The 15,936-nt window shown below is 46.4% G+C and overlaps 1 long non-coding RNA gene across 2 annotated transcripts; it reads left to right on the top strand.

Moving 5' to 3' along the window:
• The first annotated feature begins 865 nt into the window (after positions 1–865).
• Positions 866–15,475, top strand: LOC138294147 (uncharacterized). 2 transcript variants are annotated; one of them, XR_011203222.1, is made up of 2 exons: positions 866–1,064; positions 14,870–15,475. It is a non-coding gene; the product is annotated as an uncharacterized lncRNA (long non-coding RNA). The 2 variants fall into 2 exon arrangements; XR_011203223.1 differs by having other exon boundaries at positions 14,873–15,475.
• The last annotated feature ends 461 nt before the right edge of the window (positions 15,476–15,936 follow it).

Genomic DNA, 15,936 nt, shown 5'->3' on the forward strand with positions numbered 1-15,936 from the left:
GCACTCTTCTTTCGTGGCATGAGTCCTCCATCTCTCCACCCTGTGACCTTTCGCTCTTGTACTCCTGTGGTCGTCAGGTGTTGCAGTGTGACCGGTGTTGTCACACAAAACTCCTCTCTTCCCTTTTCACAGTGTGGCGTCAAGCCACGCTCTCTTCTACTTTGCTGTGGCACTTTCTCAGTGTTGCAGTGGTGGCATCTGCCACTCAGGGTGTGAGACTCTTTTCTTGCCTGTTGCGAGTTGCGTCTTGAGGCAGCGTGGGGGAGGACAGTCCTTGATTAGTCTTGTGCCTTCAAGGCAGCGCCGTCGCGGCACTAAGTCCTGCTTGAACCTTGGCGTGCTTTTCACGGTTGGTCACTTCTCACGACCTGCTGTGTGATGGGCCAACGGTGGCCATCTTGTATCACGGTAAGGCCGGCTAGCACGGCCTCATCTCCCGTGCTTTACATCAAGCTCTCGGGTCTCTCTCCATCTTCTCGGGCTCCTGTCTGTGTTGTCAGCTTCAGTGGCGCAGCTCACTGTGCACCTCTGACATTGTCCCTTTCCTTCTGGGCATCTTTTGTGACGGCTGGCATGTCCCTCTCTTATCTTGCGGTGATGTCCAACACTGCTGGGGCATGTAGCGTTCTTTTGGCAGTGGCGGCGGCTGCAGACGGCCACCAGGGGCTGCGCAGGCCATGCGCGCTGTCCTAGTGCCTCGCATGGCACTTAAACCCATTTTTCGCTATTACAGCTAGGCTGGGACAGCTGCAGTCTTCTCCTTCATTGTGCAGCGTTGTACACATCATTTCCGTCTTCTGTGCTGTTTCCATCTGTGGGCGCACTGCTGGTCTTGCGCAGACACTCGCTGGGGTGTTGCTGGCAACTTGCTGTTGCTTGTGCTTGTTTCCTGCTTTAAAATAGAAATAGGGAGCAGTACCTTTCTTTGGCACTAGATGCCACTGTGGCGCTACTTTCCAGCTTGAAGACAGTCTTTCTTCCTACCGGGCCACGTTTGTCCAAGCTGATGCCGGTGAGGAGCCACGCTGCCAGGGAAGAGTTCATCAGGCTGGAGGGGGCTGCAGGTAAGTGCATTCATCTTCTTTTTTATCCTTATCTCTTCCATTTTTTCATTCTTTCTTTTATTGTAATTTTTTTAATAACATTTTTTAGCTATAGCCTCGTAGTGAAGAGGCTCACTCTTGCTGTGGGGACCCCTTTGGGCAGTTCAAATTTCTTTTGGTGCGTGGCAGCTCCTTTAGCTTTTCTTTATTTTTTACACGGCCAAAGCAGCCTTCCCTCATGCTGCGGGCAGAATTACTTTGCTAGGGGCCGGCCCTGGCCATTGTATTCAACGATTTTCTCGGTGCGCATCAGCACCATTTGCCCTCCTACGCGGCTGTAGCAGCCTTCCTTCACGCTGCGGGACGTGCTTCTGGCGTTATTATTTGGAAAGGGGGGGGGCAGCTCTGGGCATGACAACACTATCTCATCTCCCACGTCGCGGCAGCTTTCCCTAATGCTGTGGGACGTTTCTTCTGATAAGGGAGGTGGGGGGCGGCCCCGGCATTTTCTCACTCAGTGCGCAACAGCACCACTGCGTCTCTCTTATAGCGGCCACGGCAGTCTTATTGAGGCTGTGAGGGCTGCGAGCCGTGCCTTTCTTTGCAGGCTTGAGTCTGTGTATAGAGTGGGGTGCGCTCTCGCAGGGGATTGTCCTCAGCGGGCGGGACCTTCTCACTGTGCTGTTCGGCCAGAGACGTTCCCCCATGTACAGCGAGCTGACCTGGTTTCAGTCTTTCGTGGGCTGGTACTATCTGACTCACGGGGCATGTGTGGGCAACCTCCCTCGTCGCCTTTTTAGTGTTGGGGGCCTTAGGCTCCCATGCTACTAAAAGAAGTGACGCAGACACTGTAGTAGGGTGCTGTAAAATGGGCCCTGGGCACGTGCGCCCAGGCCATTTTATTGGCAGGGTCACCTGACTGGTGACGCCTGTGCTGGATGGGTGTGGGGTGTGAGTGTAAGGTCAGCCCTAGCCGAGTGCCTAGTGAAACACTAGAATGTGTCCCGCAGGACACTACAGATACCTCTCATGCTCCTTTGTGCATGAAATCAGGATCTTCTATGCCAGCTGATTTGACATCTGCCAGAGACATAGAGAACAGCCCCCCTTTTGCTTAATGTCATGAAAGTTAGTCGATTAGGCCTGGAGACTTAGGCTAGACTTGAAGCATTAAAAATTAATAAAGGGTGGCTTTCCACTTGTTAATGCGACTTGGGTGGGCTGGGGGACTCCTTTGAGGGGCTGGCAACCCCCCATACCCTGGTCTGCTTTCATCCTTCTTTTATCAATAGCGTATTCATTTGTAACTAGTTTCTATAGTTAGTTACAATTGCTAGAAACTGCAGTATAAATTACTTTATGTACAACAGATATTTATTAATGGTCACTTTACTTTTAGACCTTTGTCTTTTGAAAAGGTGCACGATGAGCAGTTTGAGGGTAAAGAAATCTGGTATTAGTAGGTTCCTTGCTGAATATTGCTATTTGTTTGTAGATGTGGCAGTACTCGTAATCCAGTGTCCAACACTCTACCCTTCTACATACATATTGCTGTGTATGGAAGTAACTGCCTTTTGCATGTGTATAATTGAGTATCAATTGGACTCAGCGTTGGCTGCCCCACTTTCACGAAAGGGCAAAAGAATGGACAAACATTTCAGTCCCAGATTTCTCATTTTCTGAGAGCACAGAATATATAGAACAAAAATAATACTCTGAGCTGCTGAAACTTTGTGAAAATCTATTGTCCACTCCCTCCCATAACACTAATGTTGAAAAAGTTGCTTTCTTCCGTAAATGTTTTGAGAAATTAGGTTATTGTTTGAAAGGTGTGAAACCCTACTCAGGCAACAACCGCACTTCTGGTCAGGATGAAACACATTTATGTATAACCAAGGTTATACATAATTGATTATATAGGAGCATGTATGCTGGACCTAAAAGCGCTCCTGGTCCCGTGTTTTGATTTGTGAGACTGGGTGAAACAAAAGCAAACCCCAAATTAACCTGTGTTTAACCCTCTGGTAGCTTGGCACAAAAGCAGTCAAACTTAACTTAGAGGCAATGTGTAAAGTATTTATGCAACAGTTAAACAGAAATAAGGTGAAAACACAACACAAGTAAAATCTCCCACCAATTTAGAAAGACAGAGTAAATTATTTCACACAAAAACAACAAAAATCCAATCAGTAGGGGGCGTGTCCAAGATGGCGACCGGGTCGGACGCATAAATCGTAGCTCCGACCCGGCCTATAACAAGAATCCTGAGTTAAAGACGCCTCGTCCTGCGACAGAGGTGTGTATCCTCTCCCTTCGACCGGGACACAAGCGGGACGGAGGCGACGTCGAGCGACGGACCGAGGGAGCTGCTCGCGACACCAGGCGGGTGCCTGAATCGCGGGACGCCTGAGGCATCATTTCACGTTGCGCTACTGCGCTGGGAGACGCATGTGAGTGGCCACCAGCGGAAAAACGAGGCACCAGGAGCCGCGATCATAAGGAGCGGCGGAGGTGAGATCCCTTTCCTCCCAACCAAGACATAAATAGATCAGAGGAGATAAAGAGTGTCGGGTCGGGAGAGCTACCCGGGAGGCTCGGCGTGCACCCAAATTGCGGGGCTCCTGAGGCGCTTTCTCCCGCTACGAGATTGCGCAGGGAGTTCCCCGAGCGCGGCAGACAGAAAAACGCCGAGATATTAGGAGCCGCGATCACAAAGGGCGGCGGAGATAGGAACCCTCACCTTCCAACCAAGACACAGGCAGGTCGGAAGAGAAGACGAGCGTCGGAGCGTGGGAGCTGCTCGGGACGCCTGGCGCGCGTTTGACTCGCGTGGCGCCCCTCCTAGTTGCATGATCGCGCTGGGACTGATCCGAATGCGGCCTCCAGTGGAAAAACGAGGCATCTGGAGCCGCGATCGCAAGGAGTGACAGGGGCAAGGACCCTCTCCTACTAATCAGGATATAAATAGATTGGAAACAACGGCGAGTAGCGGGCCGAAGGAACTGTCCGGGACATCCGGCGGGCGCCTGACTCACGGGATGTTTGTGGCATCCTTTATAGAAACACGGTTACGTTAGGGGACACCCGAACGCGGCCGCCACGGAAAAAAAAAGGGGGCGACTGGAGTCGTGATTATAGTAGACGGTGAAGCGTCTCATGGGTGGTAAGTGGTAAACTGCCCCTTCGGTCACTGAAAAAGGATATGCCCGGAAGACACCGGTGTGCTCAATAGAACTCTCAGAGTACCCCTTGGGAAGCACTGGAGTGCACGTAGGCCCAGGATCAGAAAAAGTCTGAAAGGCTGACAATACCTAAAAAGTATAGGTCCCAAAGGGTCCAAAGTAGTGCAAGTCAACCATAACGGGTCGAGACCAAGTGTGAGCGCGTCGTATACTCACAGAGTGGTCCAGCAAAGAAACGTAGTACCTGATCTGGGGGTGGATGAAGAGTACATGACATGTTAGCGTAAAATTAATTGACATGAAGATGTAAATAAGCCGCAGAAGCAATTGGCTAAGATAGCGCCTACTGACGAGTGCGTAGTGGGTGAGGAGGAGCTCTGTCTTGGATCCTCAGGCATCGTGTCGCAGTTGGATTGCTACTTGCCACACATGACGCAACACCGACGATGTAATATTCACCCACTGCGATAAAGTCAAGCAACACAACGTTGAACCCAGAGATAAATAAAAACATTGCACAGAAATCTCCTGATGGGTAAACCAAAAACTTCGCGTGCACCCCCAGACACCATGGATTCCACTAAGACGCCTTTAACAACCGGACCTATTGACACACACCAAACCCTCCAGAAAATGGAAGAGACATTACATGCGCACTCAACACAATTCGAAAGAGTGCTGCAAGCCATCCTTGACACTAAAACAACGCTGGAAGCGAAAATGGGATCACTCACGGAAGATGTGAATCTACTCCGCGCAGACCATCAGTTACTAGCCGAAAAGGTATCTGAGCTCGAAAAGGATACGTCACACCTCACACCATCTATGATGGCAGTAAAATCCCAAATGAGCGCTATAAATGCAGAAGTCGAGACACTCAAACGCAGGGCCGAAGAAATCGAAGGCAGATCGCGGCGAAATAACATCCGGTTTGTGGGATTCCCGGAACGCGTCGAAAACCCCAATACGGAACTTTTTGGCGAAAAATGGCTAATTGAAACGGTGCTGAAAAATAATGTTCCAAAGTTTTTTTCAATAGAGCGCGCCCACAGGGTCCCGGGCAGGCCCCCACCTCCGGGTGCTTATCCACGTCCCCTCATAGCAAAATTACTGAACTACCGCGATAGAGACCTTATATTACAGCTATTCCGGAAAATTGGCCCAATATACTTTGAGGGCACACAAATATCAGCCTATCCGGATTTTACAGCTGAAGTTAATAAAAAACTAAATTCATTCTACCGGATCAAAGAGCATCTAAGAGGGCACAATATTAAATACTCCTTGTTGTTCCCCGCTAAACTCCGCGTACAAGACAATACCCGTACTCTTTTTTTCACTACTCCTGAAGACGCATGGACATGGCTCCATGCAAAAGGTCTGGGGGACCCTCTATCCCCTAACGATAAAGGCCTTCCTCTGAGGAATAAACGGAGACCCCGCAACAAGCAAAACAACAAACCCTCCCCTGAACAATCACGTGTCGAACGTTCACTATTGTTACAATCTACGTCACGCTTTGCCAAGACGTCTCCGACATCCCTATCTGGGCAATCAGATGCAGACCTTGACCTAGAGTTAAACTCCGACTCAATGGAAATTGATCGGGGTCCTACCCTCACACCAAGATCAGCAGATGACATCTGACATATGTTAGATATCAGTCTCTAAGCACTAGAGTACACCCCGTCCGCTGTCCCTGACTGGAGATTTTTATCGTTTGGGTCTGCGTAATCCTAGGATGCTCGGGTTGCTGCCGACACTGCTTGATAAGGGCACCAACATACGCAAAATAGGCCGGGTCTAAGTCACTTAACCACCCATAGCCATGGACCACCCTCCGATCCGTATGGACTGTTACCCTAAGTTGACAAGTTTCGTCACTCCCCTGTCTTTATCACTACTACTATTGTTGCTATATATAGTGGATATTATTGTAGTAGTTGAACAGTACGTTTTATTGTTACAGGTATTGACACATATCATTTGCAGAGCGTCACATCACAATGTAAACCTTAAAGGCTGGACTCCTACATCAATAACCAAGCGGCTAGATATTATGAATAGGGGTCAAATAGCAAAGATAATCGGGCTTCTGCAGACACAAGCTGCATCCCCCCACATCACCTCACTCAAATTCCATGGCGACCCAAAATAATCGCTATAATACACATTACAAAATCCTCACATGGAATGTAAAGGGCATGGCATCTGTAAACAAAAGGCAACGGATTTATACATACCTTAGGAGACACCAGATACATATAGCAATGCTGCAGGAAACCCACTTAGATGAGTCCTCGTTAGCATACACAAAAACAAAATGGAAAGGCCAATTGTATGGTACCACTTTCTCGACATTCTCCAGAGGTACGATAATCTGGATAGCCCCTGGAATCCCATACACTATGTCCCGCACTCAATGCGATACCAGCGGGCGATACGTAATACTGGAGGGTACTCTAGATGGAAGTCCCTTAGCTCTGATAACATTATACGCTCCTAACACAAACCAACGCGACTTCCTAGTGTCATTGGGCAGCAGCATGCTCAGCGACCCCGCAACAGATGCCATATGGGGTGGGGATTTCAACTGCGTTCTAGATATTTTGAAAGACCGCTCTACCCCTCCACTGGAGCACACTCCGGCTAAACGAGCATCGCTAGACCTGATAGATTGGGCATCGAATAATGGGCTGAGCGAAATGTGGAGAACTTTCCATCCCACATCGCGCGAGTATTCGTTTTACTCACCAGTGCATAAACTTTACACTAGGTTGGATATGCTCTTCGCTACATCTAACATAATCCCAAAGGTAACTACATGTGGCTATCTAGCCCGCACTATATCAGACCATAACCCACACTATTCCGTATTGCTATGGGGATACATACACTCCTGCATTCCTACATGGCGCTTGCAGCCAGATGCCCTGACTGACCCTCCTTTTAACTCTGAACTGGCCACATGCTTGACGACCTATTTCTCATTAAATAAAAACACAACATTGAATCGTGCTACTGAGTGGGATGCCCATAAAGTAGTAATCAGAGGGCACTGCTTGGCAGCATTGGTGGGCATTAAGAAAATGCTTACCACGGAGTTACTAAAATTAGAAACCAAAATACACAGGGCGGAGATTGAAGTCTCAACAAACAATACCTCACAAGAAACACTGATTTCACTGAAAGCAAAATACAGAGAAACGGATGACAGCCTTAGCAGACACGACTATAGACACTTCAAAACGAGACAACATGCTGAGGGAGACAGATCGGGCAAGATGCTGGCGTGGCTGGTGCGACAGTCCCCACAATCATCACCAATAGGAGCTATTAAATTACAAACAGGTATAGAGGTTAACACTCAAGCTGATATTAATAAGGCCTTCTACAACTATTATCACACGCTATACCAATCCTCTACCCCTCCTAAAGAACAACAATTGGCCGAATTCCTAGTTCAGATTCCTCAAAATTCGAGCATCGTTAATAATGCGGATATCTTAGACGGTCCCATTACTATGGAGGAGCTTCGCCTGGCCCTCTCTCAGATGGCACGTGGTAAGACCCCTGGCACAGATGGCCTACCGCCAGAATATTACAATTCGCACAGCATTCACTTGTTACGGCCCCTGCTGGAAGTGTTTAATGAAGCATGCAATAGAAAACAATTGCCAGATTCTATGAGGGAAGCATTGATAGTGGTCCTGCCAAAACCAGGGCGTGACCCACTGGATGTCAGATCATATAGACCACTCTCTCTTCTGAATACTGACTGCAAACTTCTAGGGAAAATCCTAGCAAATAGACTGCTCCCCCATCTGTCACACTTAATACATTCTGACCAGTCGGGATTTATCCCGGAAAGAACTACTTTTTTTAATATAAGACGTCTAATCCGTATCATGCACAACACCACGGACCCAGATAGTGTGACTGTATCACTGGACATAGAGAAGGCGTTTGATACGTTGGGCTGGGAATATCTATTCAGTACCCTTAAGGCGTTTGGATTCCAGAGAGGCTTCATTAACTGGATCACTACATTATATTCCAAACCAATAGCTCGAGTTAAAACTGGTCAGGTGGTCTCGGAAGCCTTTCCGGTGAACAGGGGAACTAGACAGGGCTGCCCACTTTCGCCATTGCTGTTCGCAATAGCTATGGAACCACTTGCAATTAAGCTTAGGAGCTGTGCACATAAATGGGGCATAAAGGAGTTCGACACATATCACATAGTATCCTTGTACGCTGACGACGCCTTGATATATTTGCGTAATCACTCTGTCTCCCTACCTGAAATAATGCAAGTATTGAACAGGTTCGCTCTTGTGTCTGGCTTACATGTGAATTGGACTAAGTCCTGTATCTTCCCCCTGACCTGTTTGTCCCCTGAACAACGAGCATCTCTCCCCATGCACCAACTGCCATGGTCGCACCAAACCTTCAAATACTTGGGGGTTCAAGTATATCATTCTATGTCAGACATTAGAGAAGGTAATTTAGATAGCCTGCTCCGCTCCACCCGCGGCTCCTTGTCATTTTGGAGCTCTCTACCCTTATCGCCTATGGGCCGAACAGCATTAGTCAAAATGCTAATTTTACCGAGGTTCTTATACTACTTCTCTGCACTTCCGCTGAACTTACCACGCTCATTTTTCCACAAGGTGCACTCTCTATTAACTGAACTGCTATGGGGCAGAGACAGACGCAGAGTAGCCCTAACCACTACACAATACCTACAAGAGGAGGGGGGCCTAGGCATGCCGAATCTTGAGCTGTATTATGCAGCAGCCCAACTTCAATGGGTCACTAAATGGCTAAATGAGCCGTCCAATATAGAGTCTACAGCAATAATGGCTTATACAACCCCAACAACGATACTGACATGGTTATTAACAGGTCTCCCTCATCTATTATATAATACTCCCTTGCTTGACTCGGCCAGATTCTGTTGGAAGAGATATGTACAGGGCAAAATGCAACCCCTCCCTTACTCTCCCCTAATCCCAATACCACAATTACCGGGTATCTACGCACTTTCCTCTCATCATGATGTACAGGCGATTAACACTCTGAACATAGGGGACCTATATAGTGACGCTAGAGCAATCAAATTTGCAGACTTGGTGGTTGCGGGGGTTATGCAACCACGAACCTTTCTGACATTCAATGCCATAACTAACCTCCTACGTAACATATGGGGCTGTGGACAAAATGAGCCAAACAAATCCCTACTACTTACAACAATGCTCTCTATGGGCGCGGCAAAGCACGTTGTTACTAAACTATACAAAATACTCTTAACAAAGAGCTGTAAAGCTCTAACCCAAGCCAAGCATCGTTGGGACTCTGTTCTTCCCGCACCAATGACGCAAAAATCCTGGGACATGGCCCTCACCTCGATCAAATCCGTATCTCGCAACTTTAGACTAAGATACACGCAATTTAATTATATGCATCACACATACCTTTCCCCTGCTCGTATTCATAAAATATACCCAGGAGCTAATTCCATATGCCCAAGATGCGCTATCCCTGCAGCCACTTTTTACCATATGGTCTGGGAATGTCACATGATCAATACTGGCTTTAATCAAATAGTTGCTACATCTGCAGACCTAGTAGGCCAACCACTGACCCCTACTCCAGAATCCTGCCTGCTTAACGTACGGCATCGTACAAAAAGTGATAAACATAAGCATAGGTTTATAGATTTAGCATTCGTGACATACAAACGTCTGATAGCTACACATTGGAAGGCCCCAAACGCCCCCTCCCAGTCCCTCTGGTTACGAGACCTATATGATTATACACTGGCGGAATCTCGAACCTTGAGGCAATTACAGCACAGAGGTCAGGCACAGAGCGGGATTGACAGTTGGGACCTCTTTGTAGTTGGAATTGAATCCAAAAATGACAAATACCCACCTTGAAGTAATCTCTTCAAAATTCTAAAGATACGCTAATACTAAAACTATCCATAGCAATCGAGATTGCCGTAAACTGCCTCATGCCATTGTAACATCAGGTCTAACCCATTATATATCTGCCCAGCGGTTGTGCTATGACAATGTTATTCCCCTATACCAAAGCACATACACAGAAAAAGGAGTATCCACGACCTGTACAGTTCCCTGCTTTTACCATAATAACCGACGCCAACATATATATTTTAGAACAACAATCTCCATGTTATGTGTTATTAGTTATATAATGTTTATGAAAATCAGTACATTCAGATACAGTTTTGTTGTGCAGTATATTGTACAAATGTTAAAAAAACAAAAACAAATGGAGAAGTGCCGGATACTCTCTCAACAATTCATACGTAATGTACTGATACTTTTGCATTTTGTTTTGTATTAAGTTTAATAAACAGATTTTTAAAAAAAATAAAAAAAATCCAATCAGTAGAACCAGAGATATGGAATTCTGAATGTTTTGAAGAAATCAAGCACTAAGAGTCACAAAGCACCAACTGCAGTTATCTGGTCATAGTGGACTGGGTCCAAGTCACAAGTTCAGGCTGAGCGCAGGCCAGACACAGGATTGAGTCAGTCAGCTGAGAAAGTACATTGTAGCCTGGGTGCTGAGTTGCAGAGTCCTTGCACTGAGCTGCCCGGGTCGGCGTTGAAGAGTTATCAATGAGAAGCTGCGATGTGAGGTCCAGCCTCGAGATTCGTGACTCAGCAGCAGAGTTGATGAAGTCGTTGACAATTACTTGTGATGCAAGGACTTCAGCTGTCGTCAAGAAAGCTTTCAACTAGAGCTTGTGAGGATTTGTGCTGAGATGCATCAGCGCCAAGGAGGAGATAAATTGCGCTGGTGCTGAGCTGTGCTTCGTTGAGATGCGAAGACTTGCGTTGACATCAAAGAAGCCTGGTACATCCCAGTGGCTTTAAACACTTAGAGATTTGTTGTCTTGGTTCCACACAGGCAGGCTGGGTTCAGCAGGGCAGGTTACAGTGGTAGAAGAGACCTGGTGCAGCAGCAACAGCAGACCTTAGGCAGCAAAGCAGTCCTTGGTCAGCAAAACAGAGCTTGGGCAGCAGGGAAGGCTTCACAGCTGGGGAGTCTTTCCTGGAAGAGTCGTCCATAGGTCCAGAAGTGATTGTCTTAAGAGTTGGGTCTGAGGGTCCACTACTTATACCTGGTGCCCACTTTGAAGTGGGAGAAGCTTCTATAGTCCTCCCCCTACAGAGAAGTCTGGGATTTCCTTCCTTCCTGCCCTGACCCCAGCTTGTCTGGGGGCACAAAAGACTACTGTAAAACCCTTTGTGAATGCGAGAGTCAGCATCTTTGTGATGCGCAAATGCTCGTAGGTGACAGCTCTTCCTTCTCATCCTGACACAGATGGCCCATCCTGACAAAGCCTATTCCCCATTTGTCTTACTGCCTGGGAGTGATACACATAGACCAACTGCCTGCTACACCTTGTCATTTGACCCAGGATACAGGCTGCAGGCACCAAATGGTTAGGACAAGGAAATTACAACTTTCTAAAATGGACAGTTTCAGAAATGTGGCTTAGAATCTAACTTTACCATTACATTTCTTTAGAGACCAAACTTGATTTTTCTACCTGCTCCCAATTGAAAGTTATCACTTATTAAATGTAATAGGGTAATCCAATGTTATCTTCTGGGAGAGGCAGACCTTGCAGTAGTGAAAAAAGAATGTAAGAGTTTTTCACTACCAGAACATGTAAACATTAAACTTACAGGCCCCACTTTTTAAATACACTGTACCCTGCTCTATGGGCAGTGTAGGGCCTACCATAGGGATGACTTACATGTATTAAAAAGGAAGGTTTAGGCCTGATAAAGTGTTATTTTGTCAGGTTGAAATGGCAGTTTGAGACTGCACACACAGACTACATTGACAGGCCTGAGACATGGTTATAGGGCTACTTAAGTGGGTAGTACAATGAGTGCTGTAGTCCCACTAGTAACATTTAATTTACACGCCCTGGGTACAAGCAGTATCACTTTACTACGGGCTTACAGGTAAAATAAATGTTTCAATTCGGTGTACACTGATTTCACCATGTTTAAAAAAGAGAACAGAAGCACTTCAGCTCTGGTAGGCAGTGGTAAAGTGCGCAGACTCCTAAGGCCAATAAATGAGAAATCAGCCAAAATAGGAAAGTAAGTTTGGGAGAAGACCACCCTTAGGCTGACAGGTATAACAAGTGTTCAATGCAGGGATGAGAGAAACTGCTTGGAGGTCACAACCTGGCAGTCTAGATTGCAAGTGTGGGTTAACTTCAGGAATTTTTCATCCTCTAAATTTTAAGTCTATATAGAAGACCCTAAAAATAAACAGGGTCTACAGAAAATGTCAACATCTAATGAATATTTAGGCAGCTAACTTAAACCCTTACCTTTTAGCGTCAATTAGCCTGTATTCATTGTTTGTGGCTTAAGAGCATAATTGACACCCAAACTATATGACCACGTCACTTGCATGCAGTCCTAATTCTGTGTTGGCTGCAAGATTGTAGTCCATCGTTTACATCAGTGACCATATTTAAGTCATTTTTTCTGTATTGCTGTGAGGTCATCGGAATGTCCCAATTTGCAGCTTTAGTAATGTGGTCACTCTAACCATGGTAAAGCAGTGTAATCTACAGGAGGAGACCACCTCATAAGGCTTTGTAAAGAGAATACAGTCGCAATGGGACCTTCAAGAATCAGAAAAAACCTTCCCTGTCTTTCTAAGAAGAAGCAAGGCTGAGCCTCAAGAGAAACGCATGTCCAGATATTCTACACTGCGACTAAGCAGATAAATCTTTGCAGGGTGAACAAGGAAATGCAAGGTCGAATACAAACATCTTTCTAGCATTGCACATGAAAAGATTAATTCTATGTGATCTGCGAATCAGTATAAGCCTGGTTTAGATGAACATGGATCACACATCAAATGCTGTTAGTCTGCCAAAAACCAATGCATGTCAAAAACTATAGAGCCTCTAATAATATAAGACATGGTTCAAAGAGAATTGAATGTCAGAACAGATTAAAGTGATATGGGGTCGTCAGAAATGGCATGCCACGGGCCGAGTAGTACTACCACTTGCTTTTAGAGTTTTTTTTTTACTTGTTCTAAAGTGCTCTGTTAGAAGTGTATGTTCAGATGTTGGGATTCGATAGAGAGAACCATGGCCCATATTTATACTTTTTGACGCTAAACTGCGCTAACGCAGTTTAGCGTCAAAAAATTTAGCGCCGTCTAACGCCATTCTGAAGCGCATGCGGGCGCCGTATTTATGGAATGGCGTTAGCCGGCGCTAGCAGACCGGCGCTGCCTGGTGTGCGTGGAAAAAAACCACGTAGACCAGGCAGCGCCGGCGTAGGGGGAAAATGGCGTTAGGGCGTCTTAAAATGGGGCAAGTCAGGTTGAGGCAAAAAAATCGCCTCAACCCGGTTTGCGCCATTATTTTCGACGCCCAGACGCCATTTAAATGACTCCTGTCTTAGTAAAGACAGGAGTCATGCCCCCTTGCCCAATGGCCATGCCCAGGGGACTTATGTCCCCTGGGCATGGTCATTGGGCATAGTGGCATGTAGGGGGGCACAAATAAGGCCCCCTATGCCACCCAAAAAAAAATAAAAAATATAAAAAATTATACTTACCTGAACTTACCTGAATGTCCCTGGGGTGGGTCCCTCCATCCTTGGGTGTCCTCCTGGGGTGGGCAGGGGTGGCAGGGGGGGTCCCTGGGGGCAGGGGAGGGCACCTGTGGGCTCATTTTGAGCCCACAGGCCCCTTAACGCCTACCCTGACCCAGGCGTTAAATAGTGGCGCAAATGCGGGGTTTTTTGACCCGCCACCTCCCGGGCGTGACTTTTGCCCGGGAGTATAAATACGACGCATTTGCGTCGCCGTCATTTTTTTAGACGGGAACGCCTTCCTTGCATCCCATTAACGCAAGGAAGGCGTTCACGCAAAAAAATGACGCTATTTGCCCATACTTTGGCGCTAGACGCGTCTAACGCCAAAGTATAAATATGGCGTTAGTTTTGCGCCGAATTTGCGTCGAAAAAAACGACGCTAATTCGGCGCAAACGGAGTATAAATACGGGCCCATGTACGCGAGAACTGATCATAGACACACACTCAATCCTACAGCACTTCTGTAGCCTGTGGCTTCAGCAGAAGCAGCCAGATACATCCACCAGTGTCTGCTGGCAGGTCCAATAGCACCCTACTGTCCACTACAGTGTTTTTTCCATTTCAATTGTATGCACACATTCGCAGACAGAGGAGGAACTATCCTGACACAAAGACGAACTAAGGAAGTGACAGACTACATTTACCCACCGGTTCTAGTCCAAGGCAAGCGATGAGTTACAAACAAAATTTGTCAGTCCCACCCCCTACTTGGTTAACCTATTCTAGTTACAACAGGAGCACAGCTTTCTGGGATCTATTTTAAAATAACGGTTTTTACTGTTTAAAGTCCAGTCTGTAATAGTAACTCTGTATCCATGTACTCACAAGGACGTTTTTTCTTTAAAATATATATATATATTTATTTATTTAAAAGGACCAGTATTGACGTAATAATTGGAACAAAAATAAAAAGAGATATTTAATACATATTTTCTTTTTTTTTTAACCTGCCACATCCATTAGCAGAATATGACAATCAATCCAGAAGCCCACTCCTATCCGACACACCAGCTCCTAGCTGCCCCTGTACCTCAAGGCGCATTTGGCAAAGTAGGAGTGGACAAAACAGCTGCTCTGGAATATGCTACCTACCTGCGAAACAAAGAAAGAGACCATTCGGCCAACAAGATCCAACAGCAGATCATAAAACGCAAGCCTCACTGCCTCCGAACCCTTCTGAATGGTTGCACAAGCGGCAACACGTTCACATGCATTCCCAGAGCGGGAGATTCAACCTGCCAACACTGCTATGTGATGTCCTCAGTCTGTTGGTTGGCTGTTATAATCACCATCCTCATCTTCATTGTGACCAAGGTAACCCTTGGTTAAAGAATAAGCAGAGTCAAGTGAGAATGTGGGACAACCCAGATCGTATCTGAGGTCAATACGATGAAACAAACATTTGAGAACAGAGGCACTATCTCTGGCACTTGCCTCAAGGAGAGGACAACCGTGTGAAGGAATGTGAATTGCATATAATATATTTACCCAGGATAACTTCGATGTTGTTAAATTCATATTTTCCTGCTTGTGGGGTTTCCAAAATAAAGATCACAATTGGCCTTAAAATGAGAACATGTAGTAGGAATGAGAGTTAAGATGTCGGACAAGTGTGCCGGTTCAGTGGCATGTACATGATCTCCACAATAAAGCAAGATTCTTCATCAAGACACAACAGAAGAAAATGGCCAATATCACAATTTTTCGCACTTGTCCGAAGGAATCGAGGGAAGGTGTGTACAACTAGTAAGTATGGGAGATAATCAGGTAAACTAGAAGTTTCAGCCTGTTCAGATGGTTCTTACCCTATCCATTTGGAAGTAGGCATTGTAGTTATAGAGCAGAGGACTCGCGGGATATCAATGAAGCACTATACTAAATAGTGAAGACACATGATAGTGTTTAAAATGGTGATTGAAGAGGGAGCGTGAATCCACTTAAAATGGAGTTGGGTGGCATCTTGGGATGGGGAGTGCGAGGCTGCCAAGGGCTGTTTCTGAATAAGATGTTCCTTAAACCTAAGTGTGTTC

This window comes from Pleurodeles waltl, chromosome 4_2, assembly GCF_031143425.1.
Source record: "Pleurodeles waltl isolate 20211129_DDA chromosome 4_2, aPleWal1.hap1.20221129, whole genome shotgun sequence".
NCBI classification, from domain to species: Eukaryota; Metazoa; Chordata; class Amphibia; order Caudata; family Salamandridae; genus Pleurodeles; species Pleurodeles waltl.